Source organism: Mauremys mutica, chromosome 8 (assembly GCF_020497125.1).
Source record: "Mauremys mutica isolate MM-2020 ecotype Southern chromosome 8, ASM2049712v1, whole genome shotgun sequence".
NCBI classification, from domain to species: Eukaryota; Metazoa; Chordata; order Testudines; family Geoemydidae; genus Mauremys; species Mauremys mutica.
In genome coordinates, this window is record NC_059079.1 from 93408762 (window position 1) to 93429397 (window position 20636).

Below are 20636 nucleotides of genomic sequence, written 5' to 3' on the forward strand. Positions count from 1 at the left end.
CCCTGCCCTCAGTAGTGATGTTGCATGGGGGAAGAGGTCTGTGCAGATGTGCAAGGTGAAAAAATGATGTTCACGGTAGGGAAGCACAGAGGACGCTAATCCTGCATTGCTTTATGTCTGGCTTACTGCTGCCTAGTAGCAGAGCAAGGCCTAAGGCAGCAACGCATGGGTAAGTCCATCAACAACTTGATGAACATGGGGTATAAGTGTTTGTTTTAGATCAGGGGTAGGCAACCTTTCAGAAGTGCTGTGCTGAGTCTTCATTTATTCACTCTGATTTAAGGTTTCGCGTGCCGGTGATACATTTTAATGTTTTTAGAAGGTCTCTTTCTATAAGTCTATAATATGTAATTAAACTATTGTATGTAAAGTAAATAAGGTTTATAAAATGTTTAAGATGCTTCATTTAAAATTTAATTAAATTAAAATGCAGAGTCCCCTGGACTGGTGGCCAGGACCTGGGCAGTGTGAGTGCCACTGAAAATCAGCTTGCGTGCCACCTTCGGCACCCATGCCGTAGGTTGCCTACCCCTGTTTTAGATGCAGCCATTTTTCTGTAAGGGAAGAGGAATTCAGACTCTGCACCATTCAGTGCAGAGAGCTTGTGCTTACCTTCGAATGTATTTACCTGCAGCCCCTGTTCACACTTCCCTCTTATTCTGTTTTACGTCTTAAAGGTAGCAGTCACCCAAGTAAAACAATTCTCTGGCTTGCTGGAGACCAGGCGTGGCAGTGAATAGGCCAGTGAGCACATCTTTAGAAAGAGCTCTTGAGGTGTGTGTCAAAATGTCACACCCTCAAGGCAGGATGAGAAGAGAGACTGCCCTCCAGTGGCTTCTCTTAGAGATGCTAGCATATTTACCTTGTTCTACAGGTGGTCACAAGTGAACTTGTCTTGCCAACCTTCCTCACTCCCTATATAAAACAGAACTCTAACCGTAAACATTAAAAATGCAGAAACCTCAAGCTGTGTAAACTAAAGCAGTGATATGATCTTATTACTATGGTCTGTGTCCCATTTTCCCCACCTTGCTGTTATCACTGGAGTTCTAGCTAAAGCCAGAGGTCCTGATTTTGACCACATTACTCATATTGAGTAGTACTTTATTCAGAGTAGTCAAGGTGAAATCAAATTGCAGAGTGAAGGCAATAGTCAATCTGTGATACTGTAAGCTGCAAGGAATTTTGTCTACATGCATACTTATGGCAGTTTATAAATAATTACATTAAAATATAATGTTAAAAGAATATTACTGTTGCAAAAGTGTAAAAAATAAGTTATCATAACTGATCATCATAATGCATGGCAAATTATAGTTGCACAAGTAGAATTAATTCTGACACTTCCTAATTTTTGCTGGACTTTGCAACCATAATATTAACTTTTTTTTTTTTTAAAGCAAACAAAAAAAATTCTATTAAGGGAAACCATACTGACCCCCTCCCCAACATGGATCATCACCAGGACTGAAACCTCTAGATCCATAGCACAGAATTCTACCATTTGAGCTGATAAGAGTAACTGGCAGCAGTAGTAGGCAATTATCCTCTGTTTCATCCCCCTCTAAGGGGCTAGTCCAAGCACTTTGCCAGTGGACTTCCATCCTTTGCTGAAAACACAGAAATGCTGAGACTTGAGTGTCCTGGGTTCAATTTCGAGTTCTAGAGGGGAATGCCCTCTAGTGGTACTAAACACTTCTCTTCCTGTCCCTCTCAGTTCCCAATGCAGTTAGTATGTTTGGGGATGGGGGAGCATTCCCAGTTATTCAATCTCTTGGGAGAATTTAGTTGCCAGCTTCTAACCAACTTGAGCATGTAGGAAATGCAACTTTCAGAGGCTTATAAATTGGCCAACCTTGGGTGGATTTTTACATGAATGGCAGAGAGCACACCCCCAACATGGGGTTGACCTCCCTGCCAAATTTCAAGTCCCTGCTCCAAAGCATGGAGGTGCTAGAGCTTTTCAGTGAAACTGTGCTAAGGATTTCTCATGTGCAAAACAATATTTTTCCTTTAGCTTTTCCCAGAACAGGAGACATCTACCATGGACAATTTCTGCCTGAATAACTTACGTTTGGCAAAGTTGTAAGCAACTGAAACCAGGGACTTACAATGGAAAGTGTGTGTTAACTACATATAGCACAACCAGCTCAGCCTAAAGTGTCCCATTAGGTTTCATTTACACTTTTTCCAGCGGGGAGATACAAATACTGCCTAGGTAGGAGGGCTCACTTCCATTCAATTCTTACTTCATACATGTCCAGCTGGAAAGGGAATCTTTATGAGAACTGAACTGGCAATCACATTGCTCTGGGTAAAGATCAGAGCAGGTGCTGTTCTGATTTTGTACTGAGCATCATAAGAAGGTAGAGCTTGAAAGTTAGTTACCTTTCAATCCCAATCCCAATGTGAAAAGTTGACTGGATCTACTGGCAAGCCATTTTCTTTCTATCCAAGAAAGAATAGTTCCGTCCATTAATTGAACTAGAATGTGTGGACAAGGGAATGTGCTAGAGCCAGGATCAGCAAGTACAAGTCAGAGACAAAAAAACAAACAACAAAAATCCCCAAACGACACACAGGACGAAATCATACTCCATTTCTACCCTATAAAACCCCAGTGAAGTTAGAGCAGAATTTAGCCAGGTATATTTATAGCTACTAACCTTGACTCCATGGATTATACTTTTGTCTGAAAGTAGTGTACTCTGAATCCAGGGATCAAAGATTTGGGAGTAAAGTCACATTCCTGATATATCATGCAACAGGCTGACAGTGTCCCTTTAACAATATTTAAATAAGATTCCTGCTGTGAAGATAGACATGATTAAAAACAGCAGAGGTTTTCATGTTTATCAAGTCAGTGGCTTTCAGACAGAATATCCTGCTTACAAGAAGATTGCATTTGCAGACCTGACAGTAAAAACAATCTGGAATTTAGAACTGGCTGGAACATTTTTGACCAAATGTCTTTTTGATGGACTGTGGTCTTGTGGAGACATATCCACCTCAATGGAGTTTTCGTCCAGGGGAGAATAAAAAAACCTGACCATTTTGATAATTCAGTTTTTGCAAAAACATTTGAAAGATTCTGGTTTTTCTTCCAATGAGGAATGAAAAACATCAAAGCTTCGACAGTTGTTGAGAGATGGAATTGCCATCCTCCGATCAGCTCTCCTGGACTCTAGATAAAAGCTGTCTGTGATGATGTCTGAACCACCATGAAGTACTAGATTTTGAAGCGGCAACATGCTAATAATTTGTTTGGGGATGCACAAGTTAGAATAGACTCCTGTTTGCTCATGTAGTTATTTGGGCTCAGTGGGAATAGTGGTAATAAAACACAGGACCTGAACACATGCAAGGAACCGGCCTCCTGAACTAAGTGGCGCAATTTTTGCAATGTCACTTAAAAAAAATATACAACCCCCCCCCCCCTAAAAAAAATAAAATACCCCAGTGTGCAGTGCTATCATACTTCCAGTCCCCACAGGCAATCAGGCTATACCCAGAAGTATAAAGGACTGTTTTTTATACTTTGAAACAGACAGACTACTGGTTGACTGGAGCTACCATGTCATCAGATAGGAAAATTGTTAAGCTTCATGCACTTGTTTTAGGTTCTTTGTATTTGGGTCCTGGCAAATGCACGCTAGATACAGAACTCTCAGAAAATATCAGCCCTTCTCCAACCTACTACACACTCAGGCAACTAAGTGAACCATTAACAGCATGTCAGCTCACTGAACCATAGCAGAGTAAGAGCAAGCCTGGGGCAGTGTGCAGCATTTTATTGTAAAACAATATTATTTGTAAAACACTGGGGGAGGGGGGCAGAGGACCCCTATTTGAATGCAGATTAAATACAAGCAATTAAGTAGCAGGACTGACATTTGTCTTCCACAAGCAGCACTATCCCTACTCGTGCAATTTACCCCTCTTCTGCTCAAAGGGGGACTAAAAGAAACTGAGGTGAGGGGCTCTTTTCCCTGGCTAGCTATGAGTTGAATACATGTAGGAGAGTGTCCTAGTAGCCATACAGCACATATCACTGAAACTGGACTTCCTTAAGAAACCTGTTTAACTTAAATGCTGCTCCGTGGGACACATACATCTCCAGCGACACATGGCGTCCATTGATACCACTGAATAGTGACGTGTTTAGATGATTTAGTAAGGTTAGAGGGTGCCACTTTTGCTGGAACTGGGCAGGAAGCAGCAACAGTTCTTTATTCAGGGAAAAGAAAGTTCCACCCCAATTCTGTGGCCACTGTTGAAAGGATTAGGTCTTCTGCTTGCAGGAAAAGAGCATTGCTATTGAAACTATCCTCCATTTACCAGGAATTTCTCTTGATGGAGAAGAATGGTAGGATCCTAATTATCTGCTATCACCTTTTGCTCTTTTAGTGTCACAAAGAAGGAATTCTGTACTAAGCACTGGTGACTACAACACAAATTGAAGAACTGAAGCTCGTTATTGCAGCAAGTCAGTTTGGACTTAAGTTATACACTATCCGAGATGCATAAAGCTTTGTGTCACTAAGAGTGAAATCAGCACAGTTGTGCCTGGGGTAAAGCAATCTGTACTCATCAGTCTGGGAGAGAGAGGGTAGAATCTAGAATTCACTGCATCACTGCATTCACTGCCACTGATTAGTGCTTGTCTGTCTGTGACTTGCAGCAATGAAATGAACCATCAGTTCCAAATTAGTGTTGCATGCCTTTTCATACTTAAAGGAACACCATTATTCACCAAAATTGCATTAAGATTTGGTAAGGAGAAGTTTCTCTCTGTTAGGTCAATCCTCCTGCACTCCTGTTAAAACTTCCATTATTCAATACACAAATAAAGTAAAAAAAGCCTTCAAGATGTATAATATTAAGCTTAGTATAGAAATACGATCTATGTAATAATATGAAAACAAGTTCTATCCCCCTTTAATAAAATGATTTTTGAGACATATTCAGTTAAAAAGTGTTCCTCAATTTTTTCTGACCCACAGATAACCCAGTCACTTTAAAATGTGAAACTGAAGAGTGGATGAAATTGTTGTTTGACATATTTTTGGCCACAAGAGACCACACAGAAGTACATTATATTGAGCTGACTCCAAATAATTTTCACATGAATTACTAAAGTGCCAGAAATGTATAATTTATTAACATTTAAATAAATCACATGGAGTAGAAGCGCTTTAAGGTTATCAGTGTGAGATGCACAGATTATAATTACCAAAAAAGGTTATCAAGTACAATAGACCCAATTGTGTCATAATTTTACATGAACAAGGTAAGACAAACATTGAAAAGAAAAAAGAGGGGATCTATCTTTTAAACACACTGAATGATCATAAATACAGTACCCGATTTTAAAAAAATGCACTAGTTAGGAAACTAATGCCAGAACTGGTCCAGTTCCTGTGGCTCCATTGCTCTTCCTGACACTTTGATTGGCAGTAATTCTCCCTAGGGTCTACAACACATTATTTTTCCTCTCATGCACGTACATATGTGCAGCTTCCAGAGCATGTTTTCTATCAATTAGTAACCCAACCAGTTTACAGTGCACAGCGAAAATAACCTACTTAGGGGGAAATTCTAACAGATCATGAGTATTCAATGTACTGCTTCATCTATGGCATTTCAATCTTGTATACAATAAACAAACCTTGCAATGAATAGGGCCACCACAAATTGTGTTAGGGTCATTCCATTTTGACAGTGTTCCTATTACTCATTTTCAATACAGCCAGATACTTAGAATGAAGACATATCTGCAATTATTTCCATCAACTACTGGTTAGGCATATGTACAATGTAAATAAAGTGTGTAACACTTTTTTTTTAAAATAAAGTTCCAAATCTAAAAGCTACCTTAAAAAAAACAAAACCCCCCCACACATACCTTTCTCCAGAAGCCACAAAAACTGAGAAATGGTAAAGAAAAGGGGTACCTGGAAGGCAGGAGTATAGGATGAAGGATAGTGCTGAGAAAACTTAAAGGACTTTAGATAAATCTTGATGGAATGTTTGACTCCATGGTGGTAAAACAGGCCTAAGAAAATAATGTCAATCATGAAAGTCCAATTTTCAAATGGTCTTTGACATTTAAAAAAGTTTTAGCTATGTAAAGTTGTTACAGAGGAAACATTAACAATCTCCTCCTGGAAGACCATGTCCCAAAAGCAAGTAGGACTTAATTCAAATATCTAATAAAAATCAAATGTTTTCATTTTACCTCTTTAAAAATGTAACAATTTCATTCCTTTATGGTAACAGGATTTGTGCTATATGAACTCTATTACAGATTATCTGAAGACAATGTTCTGCAAAAGACATTCCCCCATGTATAATATGTATTCCATGTATTTTGCACACATACACCCTAGATGTGGTCACAACCACCATGGAATAAGCAACGTTCATTTTTTGCCATTTGCCACCTTCTCACCTGCTGTATGCCCTATGAATCTAACTTCAATAGAATGGTTTAAAACAAACACTCTAATCCTGTCACTTCTTTCTCCAATCATCTCTTAAAACAAAATCACATAACTGCATGTTTTTCCCTCATAGCTACTTAACTTACACATTTAATACAGGCAACTCCATGGTTTTAATCACCATACACACAATTTAAACAATCTGAAAAGATTCTACTCCCATTCCACCACTGATTTAACTGCTTCTGCAGGGTTGCTACCCAGTGGGAAGAGTTCATTTGGTGGTGGTTGGGGGAATATCTGTGAAAACACCAGTCATGCAAGTCTGGCTCATCCTGAAGTCCTGCGGAAGAAAGCTCAATGGATATGGCCTTTGGCAATAGAGGTGTGCCCCCAAAGTTGCACTGCCGGCTGTTAGCTTGAGCATTGCTACTGACTGAAGCTGTTGAGGCAAGTCTCTGGAAGAGAGGCAGACCAACAGTGATGCCTGCAGTCCAAGGTCTAGATGAAATGTCATAAGGTTGAAGTGGATCCAGTATGACAGGTAAACAGTGTAGAATAGGAAGAATTAGTTTGATGTGCTCATCTGTATTGCTTTAGACTACAGGCTGCCACGACACCGAAGCGAAGCTTCCGTGAACCTCACCTCTCTTTCTAGAAAGTGTGTATGCCCAGCCTGAAGTTGACTGAAGAAAGCATAGATCATCCTGGCGGGATCCACATCTAGCAAAAGGGTGCTGCCTCACAACCTGGATCAGGTAAGAGCAGGGATTGAAAGTTACAATGAGACTAGGACTGACTGTAACAGACCAAACAGATGCTGGAAAAAAACAACAAAAAAACCCCCCAAAAACTCCCCAACCACTGATACTTTTCAATAGCACTGCAAGCTTTACACAGTTCAGTATCTCTAAGGTGTCAGTGCTAAACACAAAAGTTTCACATTACAGGTGTTCTAGGAATCCTGGCTGTTCAAAACCATAAGAGAAAATCCTGTTTTGCCTTGAACTAATCGGTTTGTTTCAATTCTAGACTTTATAGGAACTAATTAGTACTAATTGTTTCTATCCTGTAGTGAGTGTAACACTTTAGTTACTGTATTATACAGAAAAGAACAACCACAGTTTACAGGGGAGCAATAGAACAACAACAAAAAAATAATTAAAACAGCTACTCCATAATGTCTATATCACACCATATTTTTATGTATTGCATTTTTATTGGCATTTTGAGATGATCTGCAGAACATACAAATGGCAAAGCCATGAGCAATTGTTATCTCAAACTCTTTCCAGTTAGCTGCATAGTACACATCCATCCATCCATCTGGTATGTAATGCCAAAGCCTTTTATGGTCATGACATTACTGAATTAAAGTGAAAAATCCAAAAGTTTAACATAGGATCGAAAGTATAATAAAAATGAATGTACCATTGTTGGAAGAATGAGGGTCATAATTTCTTGTACATTGACAAGATGATCCTACTTTATGCATGCAATCGCAAACTAAAAATACTACATCAGCTCTTTTTATCAATACAATTTTACAAGACATATGAAAACTGCAAGAACACAGCTAAATAAGTTTATAAACTTTCATTTTAGGCTAAGGTTAAAAGAAAAGGCATCAAACTCTCAAAAATATTGAAAAAACATACTGAGGCACCATATAAAAACTGAAAGATCATCATAATCCTGTTTGCTATTGTGAAGGCACATTTAAGATTAAATTGAAAATAAAATAAGCAGCCAAATTACTACAAAGTGCTTCATATTTCCTGGATGAACATTGCTAGGGTCACAGAAGATATTGCTTTAAAATATGTTTATCTACAGATTAGCATAATTCTGTTCTATATGGTTTCCAATAAACTTTTCTGTGCTGCTCCTCCCAAGGGATACAATACTCAAATACAATCTGCGGATGGGGACAGATGAAGCTAGGACACTGACACTTGACAGACACAAATAAAATGGCCTGCTGACAGTGTTACTATACTTACCTCTACATAAGCCCGCAATAAGCCAAATGGAGGGAAAAGTCAAATGCAGCTACGCTCATTTTCTAAGACATGCTCATGCAGTGTTGTGTGATGGGTCAATACATTAATCTAACACAGGGGTTCCCAAACTTGGTTCACGGCTTGTTCAGGGTAAGCCTCTGGCAGGCCGCAAAATGCTGTGTTTACCTGAGCGTCCGCTGGTACGGCCACTTGCAACTCCCAGTGGCCACGGTTCGCATTTTACATGGTCTGACTTAATACCATTATAACCCTGTCAGACAAGTTGCAAGCTCATGCCAAGGCCCCCAGGCCTCAACAGGACACTGACCAATACATAGCTGGAAACCAGTGTGGCCTACCAGTATGTTAGTACTGTTAAAATAGATGTTAAGTTATACAAATGTGTTCAGCGTTAAGGTTTTATGAAATGCTTATAGGATGCTGCATGTAGTAATCTCACTTACAACTCAGTACCCTATGTCATAAGGTAACACTGAGTGTTTGCATTGCCTGGTCCATGCTGCAAAGTTAGGTCAATGTAAGGCAGCTTATGTTGACCTAAGGATGTCTGTCTACATTACAACCTTGATCCTGTTGATGTAAGGGCCCTACTACACAGACATAACTGCACCTCTATGAGTGGTATAGCACGTATATCGGTGTAATTAGGGTGACACAGTGTCCATGTAGACACTGCATTACTTACATCGGCTGTTGGCTGAAATTCTTACCAATTTTATAGCTCCCCTCTCCGGCAGGGGGCTCACAGCTGAAGCCATGAAATTGACAAGGCTGGTAGGCTCCCTACTATGAAATTGAGCCAGGCACCAAGCTGACAGCTCCCCCTCTCCCCGCAGCTATCAGCCAGGTGCTAGGCTCATAGCTGGAGCCCTCATCCTCCACCCCGGGGGGGGGGGTGATAGCTCCAGCTGTGAGCCCCCTGCGGGGCTCAATTTCACAGGAACAGTTTACCAGCCTTTCTTGTCAATTTCACAGCTTCAGTTGTGAGACTCTAGCTCTGAGACTGGCAGCAGCCCTGAAATTGACAAGAAAGGCTGGCTGGCTCTATGCTGTGAACCCCCTGTGGAGCTCAAGCTCATAGGTCTTCCAAGGGGTACATCAACTCATCTAGATACTTGCCTAGTTTTGAAACAGGCTACATAAATAGCACTAGCGAAGTCTGTCTGTATGAAATGTTAGTTTGTACAATGACTTGTTTATATTGCTCTATATACTATAATCAGCAGCTCTCAAACTTGGGTTGTGACCACAAAGTGGGTTGTGAGTTTATTTTAATGGGGGTGCCAGGGCCAGCGTTAGACTCGCTGAGGCCCAAGGCAGAAAGCCAAACGCTGAGCGCCACCCCCTGGGGCTGAAGTTGAAGCCAAAGTCTGAGCCCCGCTGGATGGAGCTGGAGCCTAAGCCTGAGTAGTGTAGCTTTGCGGAGCCTAGGGCAATTGCGCTGCTTGCAAACCCGTAAAGCTGTCCCTGAGTACAGAGAGAATACACTGACTTTAGGAACTATGTTTTGGCTTTCGGGTCAACATATCTTTGTGAAGTCTCATTTTCTACTAAGACTGCCATCAAGACAAAGAGTAGGAATAGACTCAATGTGGAGAAAAATTTAACTGCTGCTGTTGCTTCACTGCTTCCCAGAATGACAAGACTCACAAGTGAAAACAGGCTCAAGTATCACACTGAAATTTAAGTACAATATTTACATTCCAATTGATTTATTTTATAATTATATGGTAAAAAATGAGAAAGTAAATAATTTTTCAGTAATAGTGTGCTGTGACACTTGTATTTTTATGTTTGATTGGGTAAGCAAGTAGTTTTTAAGGGGTGTGTGAGAGAAACTTGGGGAATGCTAGGCAAATCAGACTCCTGAAAGGGGTATAGCTGTCTGGAGAGATTGAGAATCACTGCCCTAACTCACCCAACAAGAAAGAAGCATTAACTCACATAAAATGCTGGCTTCCTACAGAAGGTGTTACCTCCTGCCAACAAGAACACCCATTGAAACCAAATGAGCCATTGTGAAACAGCAAAGAACAAAGACTGTTAATTGTTCTTCACCACCCAGGATGAGTAGATGCTTAACTCTGGAGGAAGGGAATAAAAATCCCTGACAAGAAGAAACTACCTTTCTAAGCACAAGCAAAGGATCCCCAGCTGCTTAGCCTGGATTTACCCTACAGCTTGCATATTAAAGTAGCTTCTATCATCTTTTGAAACTGAAGACTAACTCATTTGTATGTTTATCTGCTTTAACCTTGTAAATAACTCGTTTCCTTTTCTTAGTTAATACATCTTTAGTTAAATTATAGGATTGGCTACAAGCATTGTCTATGGTAAAAAACCTGGGGTAAGTGATTGGTCCTTTGAGATTGGAAATAACCTGAATATTATTGTAATTTTTGATGTAAAGGGCCATCAACCACAAAGGCAAGCTTGCCTCAGTGGCAAGATAGACCGGAGCACCCAAGGAGACTGTCTGTGACTCCATGGTTATGCTGTTCTAATGCCTAAGGAATTAACACTTGATATTTGGTTGGTGAAATCTAAGTATAGAACTCATGCTTTTGAGTCGCTCCAGACAACTTGGTGACCATAGCTGATAAACAATTCAATTCCTGAAGAGGCCTCCCAGATAATCCATAGTACCTTATTTTAAATAAGGTAACACAAAACTAATATCACTCAGCTTTTCCAGTCACTTGGCTTTTTCAGACTGGGTGTTGCGAACAGGTGTTAAGGAATTATGACCACCCCGTCCTTCCTATATATTGCTAAAGGGGAGAAGGGGCTCCAGCTAGTTCCTGGTAAGAATCAAGCACCCCTGTTCCTTTCCTAACCAGTACACATGGTCAACTCTGATGGGCATTTTGAGAGCCACAATCCAAACAGCCATTTCAGACTAGAGAGATGAGTCCCTCTGCACAATGAGAACAGTGCTTGCCTCCCTTATTACAAGGATTTGCTACAGTGTGTAAAATGCTTTGGAGATGTCGAGTTCTATATAAATGTAAAGTGATGCTAATAAATGCAAAAGTTAATTGCAGGTTAGAAGTTTAAACAGAAGTCAGGATATGAAAACATGATTAACTCACTCACACTGAAGACCTCACTTTTCATTGCCTCATCTGTATGCTTAAATTCATATTGCCACATTAAAGATTTTTACATTTAATTTCCTTTCAGAAAAAAGGACCTGCCTTTGCTTAATAACGTTAGCATTCAAACAGAAAGTCACACCTCCTTGATATGAAGGATGGAGAGGAAATGTCCCTATTATTGTTATTTGTGTTCAGGTTTAGGTGCTATTAATCGCCTTTTGCTAGACAGGTTTTCTGCTATTCAAACTTGCCTTTTCCCTTACAAAAACCAAGTTTTGTATTTGAACAAGATTTTGATTAATTGATTTGTGGTTGCCATCATGTCAGCTAATGTGATTCTTCACAGTGGTGTTCAAACACTGCAATGTTGACAAGCCCCAAAACTGATTTGGCATACTGGGCTCTGACACATTGGTTTACTTTTGCAAAAGGAAGTGTGATTAAAAAAATTAGAATTTTAACAATGCAGCAAAAATTGCTGAGAAACTTTTAAAGTCACAAGATGCACAATTTTCACATTATCTCTGAAAAGGTTTTTTCCAAAAAAGTTTGTGTTGGTTATTTCAACAAAACATTTCATGCCAGATTTTAAAAAGTGCTTAATGTTGGCCTATCACTGCTTCAGCTGAAGTAAATGGGAGTTTTACCACTGATTTTCATGGAAGTAAAATTAGGATAATGCTAAGTGCTTTTGAAAATTCACACTCTTAGCATTTCTTTTGTTCAAACTGTCCAAGAAAGCAGCTTGAGTACAGAAGCCTCTATGTCTGTCAGGTCAGACAGGGAACTGAGCTTTATTATGCTTTGCTAAAAACTCACGTCTATTGAAACTGTTCAAAAAAGTTTGTTTTTTTTAAATGGGGATTCATACCCCTTCCTCTGAAGCATGTAGTACTAGCCACTGTTGAAGACAGGATACTGACTAGATGAACTACAGGCCTGACCTAGTATGGCAAATATTTTGTATTTATATTCATTTCTCATCTATTTTACCCCCAAATAAACATCATTAAAGGACTAGCCACACATCAAGTATGGTGGGGTGTTACCAGAAACATTTTCTAGGTGCAGAGATAGGCGACTCCAGTAGGTTTTTATGGTAAATATTCACTATCATTTACTCTCCACCATCCCTTCCACCAGTATTTCACTGTATATTATTGTGTCCTATTAAAAACTTCTGAAAAAGCCTGGAAGCACCTTATCTGTTGGGCCCTGATGGCTGTTTTCTTGGACTCTTAATAGTTAGGGTGACCATACACCCCGTTTTGGTGAGGACAGTCATCTTTTTAAGCCCTGTCCCTGCTGTCCTGCCCTTTTTGGCAAAAGTGGGCATTTGCCAGTTCTGTGGGCGGGGAGCAGGCAGGGCTTGAGCCAGCAGCAAGGCCACCACAGCCTCATAAAGGAAATAGTGAGGGCTCTGGACCCAGCTCTGCACGGGGAGGTGGCTCAGGCGAGCGGCTCGGGCTAGCCCCATGATGGGGGAGCAAGGGAGAGGGCTTGGGCTAGCCCCACGCCGTGTCCCATTTTCCCTTTGGGAAATATGGTCCCCCTAAATACCTGGAGTTAGAAATCTCTCCCTTGGAAATCAAAGCTATTCAGACTTGCCTTTTCCCTTACAAAAAGGGTTAGAGGTACTGGAGTGCGAATGTTTAGACTGGTATCCAGCTTAAAATGGCAAGTTATTTCTTAAAAACAAACTGGCATGGTTAAAGGTCAGTTCAAACCCATGGAGCAAGAATTTCTTTAGTGAGGCTATATCTACACGATGGACCTTACCTGGAGGTAATCTAAAAGTCTATGCAGGAGGTTCCTTGGCAGAGCTAGCTTATCGTGTGCCCCGAGGTAGCACACTTTGCCTTTCCATGCTACAAGCTGGAACTCCGGGACCATTGCCCTCACGAGCATGGCAGAGTAGGCCCCTGGGTGGTGGTGGCTTTCTTCCAGCATGCGCGCTCTCTCTGCCCGTGAGACTCTCCTCAGGGTGATCTCTCTCGCACACTCCTGCATGAAATTAGAGTAATTGGGGTACTATTAGTAATGGGAGCGCTTAACTGTTCCTTTGCATAACAAGAAGCCTCACTTAACAGCCACGTGCTGCAGTCTACAGAGTGGCAGCATACAGGGATCTTTCCCAGTGAACAGCCGCGAGGGGGTGCAACAGGGGCCGAGTTTATGCTTTCAGGATTGCCTGCATCAAGAGGACAGAGCTGTACATTCACTTCTATGAATCCAAAAGTGTTTGGCTTACCATGCCTTGCTGCTACACGAATTCTTCTTTCCTGCAAAGGTTCTCTGATCTGCAGCCCAATACCCCAGGCAATGAAAGCGCATTCAGAGAAATCGAACTTTCCATTAGTGAGTGCGCATGAGACAGGTGCTGTGCATACTCTTGTTCACAGACACCGAGTAGACTATGTTTCTTTGTTTAAAAAATGTATCATTGTAAGAAATTCACTACCTTTTTGACATCACACAGGTGCAACTGTATCACGACCTGATGCACCATGCCCCTCACAGATGATGGCGCAAACTAGAAGGCGTAAGAAAAAGACAAGGGACGAGATGTTTGCTGAACTTATGGGCTGCTCCAGAGCCGAGGCGGACCAGCAGAGCCAGTGGAGGGAGAACCTCAGTCAGCAGCACCGCTCACTCTGCGAACGGGAGGACAGGTGGCGTCAGGAGGACCAGCAGGCGACTCAAACGCTGCTTGGACTAATGAGGGAGCAAACGGACACGCTCAAGCGCCTTGTCGATGTTCTGCAGGACCGCAGGCAGGAAGACAGAGCCCCCCTGCACTGTATCTGCAACCGCCCACCCCCGCCTCAAACTCCAATCCCCCCCTCATCAAAAATAACAAGAAGGAGGGTCACCAGGGGCCGTGAAAACTGTCACTGCACCACAGGACAGTGTTAAATTACCCAAAAGCTATCAGTTACTACATTTTGAAAAGTCCTTCCCTTACTGTGTTCTTGATTATTAAAAGTAGTTTTCTGTTACTTACTTTTTCCGTCATGGTTTTTTACACAACGCTGTGTTAGATGTCTTGGGTGGGTCGTTGGGTGGTTGAGGGGGTAGTGTAATGCATAGGACAGTCACCTTTAGCAGGGTACAGAGACGGGGGCTGGATCAGCAGCATGTCACACACACAGTGCAGTCAGTAGGCGGTTAGCTGGTATGGGAGGTGGTTTGCAGGTTTTCTGTCGTTGGGGGTGGTACGTGCATTTGTAGCGGGGGAGGGGGGTTACAGATGTCATGCAACGGTCCCTGTAATGGACCGCAGAGCCACGCAGCAGAGGAATCTGTATCCGTCCTCCCCCGCAACAAGGCCACATAGCCCCCGCACACAGAGTCCAAAAAAGGAGGGATGGCAGGATCCGTTGAAACAACCAGTCCGGCACTGCTGACCAGTCTGGGAGCGGGAGCATGTCAAACCTCGACTTTAGAGGCGGTCTTTACATGACCACACACCCTACCCAGCACAGTGTGCGTCCCAGTTTCAACCCTTTAATGCAAAGTCATCAATAAAGACACCGTTGTAAAGCTACAGTGGAGCACGTACTTTAATTTTTAAATGTGTTAGAAGTTGGGGAAGCGGGGTGGACGGGGTATGTAACTGCAGAGGCTAGTCAACAGTAACTTGGTAAAGAAACAGGGGCAGGTTCAGCTTCTCTGTGAAGAAACTGAACAGTCACAGTTCACGCTGCTCGCTGGTACTTGAAGAGTTCCTTGTCGCTGTGCAAGGTGCTTGCATAGGGCGTGACGAGCCAGGGCATTAGCGGGTACGCTGGGTCCCCTAAGATCAGTATGGGCATCTACACATCCCAAGCGTTATTTTGTGGTCCGGGAAGAAACTACCTTCCTGCAGGCGTCTAAGCAGACCAGAGTTCCTGAAAACACGCGCGTCATGAACTTTGCCTGGCCACCCGACGTTGATGTTGGTAAAACGTCCCCCATGGTCCACCACTGCTCGCAGCACCATTGAAAATTAGCCAAATTTCTCAGCAGCTGACTGCGGAAGAGGTGGACGATAAGTTGCGAGGAGCTGACAGCGGCCACAACTGCAGCGGGATCCGTGCTCGCAGTGCTGTGGCGCCCGCGCTGTCACTGAGAAGAAAAGTGCACGAACAGATTGCCAGCTGGCGCTTTCAGGAAGGGATGCTGGGCGTGATTGACGGTTCAATGATGACAGTTACCCAAAACCACCCTCCACACAATTCCCCCCCCCCCAGCATGCATTGGTGGGAAATCCCAGCATTCCAATGGGCGGCGGGGAGTGCGGGAACTGTGGGATAGCTTCCCACAGTGCACCACTTCCAAAGTCGACGCTTCGCCCGTTACTGTGGACTCACACAGTCGAATTAGTGTATTTATTGTGGATACACAACTTCGACTTCATTAGGTCGATTCCAGAAATTCGAATTAAGATGAATCGAAATAGTCTTGTAGTGTAGACGTACCCTTAGTTACAACAAATAGTGGAGATGTTGGCTGCTACAGAGAGGCAATTTGTTTAACGCTGGCTCTGGAAATGACAGGCTTTAGGTGTAGAGTGCTTTATTCTGAATGACAAACTTATCACACTAACTCAAAAATCTGGTTCTTAGTACCTAGCTGAGGGCTTTAGTCTTACAGTGTTAAGTCCCACGACATCTATTATGTGATTTTCAAAAGCACCTACATGTCTAACTCTCCACCTAGCTACATCTTTAGGCACCTAAACACCTTTAAAATTCTGGTAGCAAATACAAAAATACTCTTCTGACAAGCTTAAGCAACTTGTGATGCCACAGATGTACAAAAGTGGGTTTAAGAGCAGACAGTCAGTCAGAGTTTGTGGTGTAAGTGTAAGATCTCTGTATTCTTGTGCCCTCTACAGGATAAACTTCCTAAAGCCTCAATTTCTCACCAATTCTTATTTCAACCCACAAGGTTTTTAGTGTACAAAACTGAATTAAATGGAAACATGAGAAATAAAGCATTACTACAAGTTACAGATGCCAATATAACTAACCAAAAAATGCATCAAAACCCAACAAGTTTCAGAATATCAGGTATAACCACACACTTGTCAGGATGTTTGGGCACTTTGCCTTAAGCCTTAGAGCATCTAGTAGAGTTATGAATTTAAGCTCCCAGACTCATCTTTTGAAAGTGTTGTGCAGGTTTCCGTTGAGGTCTTCATAAAGACACTGCATTTATGGCTTATTACTCCAATCTGTAACCCATTAACCCTCCTTTTTTGTCCTATGACTGCAGCGGTGTTAACAGGCCACTTCACTGGTCTCTTAAGCAGTCATGTAGACAAGCCCCAAGTCGATGCAACTTATGTCGCTCAAGAGTGTGAAAAAGCCAACCCGAGCGACGTAAGTTACATCAACTTCAAGCAGTGTCTACACTGTGCTACGTTGGTGGGAGACGCTCTTCCATCAGCATAGCTTCCGCCTCTCATTGAGCTAGAGTGATTATGCTGACAGGAAAGCACTCTCCATAGGCATCAGTTCATCTGTGCTGATGTTGCCTAGTAGCATAGACTAACCCTTAGAATAGGTGTTAACTACCTAAGCTAAACAAACGGTTCCACCTTGTATTTAGCTGTGATACTCTACCTTTTCCCAGATCTGTATAGCTCAAAAGCTTGTGTCTCTCAACAACAGAAGTTGGTCCAGTAAAATATATTGCCTCACCCACCTTAAACTTTATAGTTTAATAGTAACTATTTAAATTGTGGTAGCACCTAAAACTCGCTAATCACTTTCCAAATAAGCATACTACTATTATTTGAATAGTTAGCACAATTCATTTTCTATAGATATTCTCTTTAAATACAGATATTTAAAGCTGTGAATGGGCAAAAAAGGTGATGTAGGAGAAGACAGACAAGAGAACCAAGATGTATTGAGAGAAAGCACTGACCTAGCAATCAGACGACCCAGGCCTGCTGATAGTGGGGGAGGAGGGGCAGAGTGAGGGCAGTTGGCTTCAGCAGTGTAGACAAGCAGCAAATTTGGGGGGGTGGGGTGACCCTGCACGTGCCCCTCCCCGATGCATCGCCTCTGCTAGCAACACTTCTACAAAAGGCTCCTTCAGTAGATGGCTCCTCCCTTATTCGATATACCAGGATGTGTTTGTAATTACAAAGGAATTGTCATACCAGATCAGACCCATTATGCATTAAGTGTAACATCGTGGTTCAGACAGGGGCCAACGCTAGATGCTTCAGGGGAAGATGCAAAAAGCCCCGTCTAGTAGTTCAAGATTGGTTCAAATTCTGAAGCATGAAGGTTAACATCTCTTACAAAATTTGATAGCGTTATCCATTAAAACTTGGGATATTCTTGTCCATTAATATCTGATCCCTTTTCGAATCTTACTACTTTTTTTGGTTAATGGCATCCTGTGGCAATGAGTTCCACAGTCGAATTATACACTGTGTGAAGAGTATTTCCTTTTATAGCTTTTGAATTTACCACATTTTAATTTCACTGAACGTCTTTTTTTCTATGAGATAAAGCAGAAGCTCCTGATCTACTGTCTAATACCATTCTTTTTATATACTTCTCTCATGCCTCCTTTTATCTAGTCTTTTCCAAGGTAAATCCCATCCTTTCAATCTCCTCATACAAGAGTTTTTTGACGCAGCTAATCCTTTTCATCTCCTTTCTCTGACCACCCCCTAATTCTGAAATAGCCTTTTTGAGATTGATTCCAAGACCAGAAGGGACCACTGTCATCACATAGGCTGACCTCTTATATAATACAGGCCACAGAGTTTCCACAAAACAATTCCTAGAGCAGATCTTTTAGAAAAGCATTCAATCATGATTAAAAATGGTCAGCGATGGACAATCCACCATGACACTTGGTAAATTGTTCCAATGGTTAATTGCTCTCACTGTTAATATACATCTTATTTCCAGTCTGAATTTGTCTATCTTAAACTTCCAGCCATTTGATTGTGTTGTACCTTTCTCTGCTAGATTGAAGAGACCACTATCAAATGTTACCCATGTAGATACTTACAGACTGCAATTAAATCACCCCTTATCCTTCTCTTTGTTAAGCAAAACAGATTGACCTCCTTGAGTCTATCACTATAAGCATTTTTTAATCCTCTAATTATTGTTGTGGCTCTTCTCTGAACCCTCTCCAATTTTTCCAACATCCTTTTTGAATTGTGGACACCAGAACTGGACAGTATTCCAGCAGTGGTCACGCCAGTGCCAAATACAGGACGTAAAATAACCTCCCTACTCCTATTTGAGATTCCCAATTATGCATCTAAGGTCAGATTTGGCTCTTTTAGCCACAGCTTTGCACTGGGAGCTCACGTTCTACTGGATCATCTCAGATGACCCCTCAAATCTTCTTCAGAGTCACTTCTTCCAAGGATAGAGTCCCCCATCCTATAAATATGGCCTACATTCTTTGTTCCTAGATGAATGACCTTACCTTTGGCTGTGTTACAAATGTGTATTGCATGCTTGCACACAGATACCCAAGTCAGCCAGATTACTCTGCATCAATGCCCTGTCCACTTCATTATTTGCCACTCCTCAATATTGTGAACTTCAGTGATGATTTTATGTTTTCTTCCAAGTCACTGATAATGTTAAACATGGGGCCAAGAACAAATCCCTGTGAGACGTGACATGAAACACACCTGCTTTATGATGAGTCTTCATTTACAATTATATTTTGAGATCTAGCAGTTAGCCTGCTGTTACTCCATTGTGTGTGTGTGCGCGCACGCACATACATACAACCCCCCCCCCCCCATCTCATATAGCTGGAAGGGGTCTTGAAAGGTCATTGAATCCAGTCCCCTGCCTTCATTAGCAGGACCAAGTACTGTCTGTGACAGTTTCCCCCCCCCCCCCCCTCCACAGGTCTCTAAACGGCCCCCTCAAGGATTGACCTTATAACCCTGGGTTTAGCAAGCCAATGCACAAACCACGGAGCTATCCCTCCCCTTATGTTAATTTTATATCCTTCTAGTTTTTTAATCAAAACATCATGCAGTACCAAATCAAATGCCTTAAAGAAGTTGCAATACATTACATCACCCATTACCGTTAGCAACCAAACTTGTCATAAAAAGAAAAATGGGGCGACCAGTCCTACACATGCTCTAAACAAGGTCACACCACTGAGTTATATGATGGCATAATATTCTCCCTGTTCTCCACATCATTCTTTATCTATCCTAACATCTTGTTGGCTAGACAAATACAAGCGTACCCAACTGGGTGAATCAACAAATTTCTAAAAACATTTTTTTTAAAAAGGTGAAGAATAAGACTTTTAAGAACATAAGTTTAGTTTAAGGAACTTCACATTATCACATCACCTGCTTGGGTCAACAATGTTTACATGGGTAACAGTTATCAAGAATCTGACAAGTATTTCCTAGTACACATTTTATTTCATTAATTACACAAGCTACAATCTGATCTTGTATATTTCAAAACTAAAAAAAACCAAACAAATCAGTTATTAGCAAGTTCTAGTCCCACCTCTGAGGAAATTCTATGCATAGAAATGCCAATCAACTCCACAGGAGTCCTGCATATAGGACAGGCAGGTTGGTCTCCTAATTAGCAATGGTTGACGTATAATGTAAAAATCTTTGAGTTAAATGCATTTACCTTCAATTTGTTCTGTTAATAGATTCCTTAATAAGTCTTGTTTTTACCAGAAATGGTTTTAAAGAATACTTTCCTCTCCATCATAACTGTAACTGCCACATACAGGCGAGTCTCATCTTACGCGCATTTAACATGCATGAATTCAGCTTTGTGCAGTTGGCAAAAAAAAAGAGAAAAACAATAATTTCAATACTGTACCTGTAGTGCAGGTGATTCCGCCTGCCATTACACTTGATGTAATTTTGACTATATGTGATTTTTGCTTTAGGCGCTGACAGCGGAACGTAACCCCAGCATAAGATGAGACACACCTGTACCAGTAAAAGGGCATTTCTAAAATTCAGGTGCAAGACAGCTATATTCCCATACAAAAGATCTGCAAAAACATGAAAGAAAAAAATTAAGAGTCTTGAAATACACACA